General features: G+C 73.1%; 1 protein-coding gene across 2 annotated transcripts in view; it reads right to left on the reverse strand.

Moving 5' to 3' along the window:
- The window catches only part of CCNA1 (cyclin A1), an 11,831-nt gene extending 11,495 nt beyond the window's left edge, over positions 1-336 (reverse strand). For both annotated transcript variants that reach the window (XM_011943020.1, XM_011943019.1), the window contains exon 1: positions 219-336. The gene's annotated coding sequence lies outside the window, so the exon portion shown is untranslated. The remainder of the gene's footprint in view (positions 1-218) is intronic.
- Between the last annotated feature and the right edge of the window lie 6 nt (positions 337-342).

Below are 342 nucleotides of genomic sequence, written 5' to 3' on the forward strand. Positions count from 1 at the left end.
CGGGGAAGGGCGGGGCAGGGCGGGGAGGGAGGTACCAAGTGATGAGGGATTCCAGCCTGGGAGCGACCCGGCTCAGCGCTGCGGCTGAGCTGCCCACCCGCGTCTGTTGAATCGGCCAATCAGCGGCGCTCCCGGACCGCTCCCGGAGGGAGCGTTTCCATGCCGACCGCGGCTGGCGTGCGCTCCCCCGGGCCGCATCGCCATGGCGACCTGCTCACCTGACTCGCTCCTGGTGGACGCACAGCGACCCCTGGGCGTTCAGGCCCCTGCGGGACTAACGGGCGACTGCCCTCCAGCTCCAGCTGTGAGTCTCCGCCCGGGCGAGGTGGGGCCGGCCGCCGC

The sequence above is a fragment of the Colobus angolensis genome, unplaced genomic scaffold (genome assembly GCF_000951035.1).
Source record: "Colobus angolensis palliatus isolate OR3802 unplaced genomic scaffold, Cang.pa_1.0 Scaffold214, whole genome shotgun sequence".
Lineage (NCBI taxonomy): Eukaryota > Metazoa > Chordata > Mammalia > Primates > Cercopithecidae > Colobus > Colobus angolensis.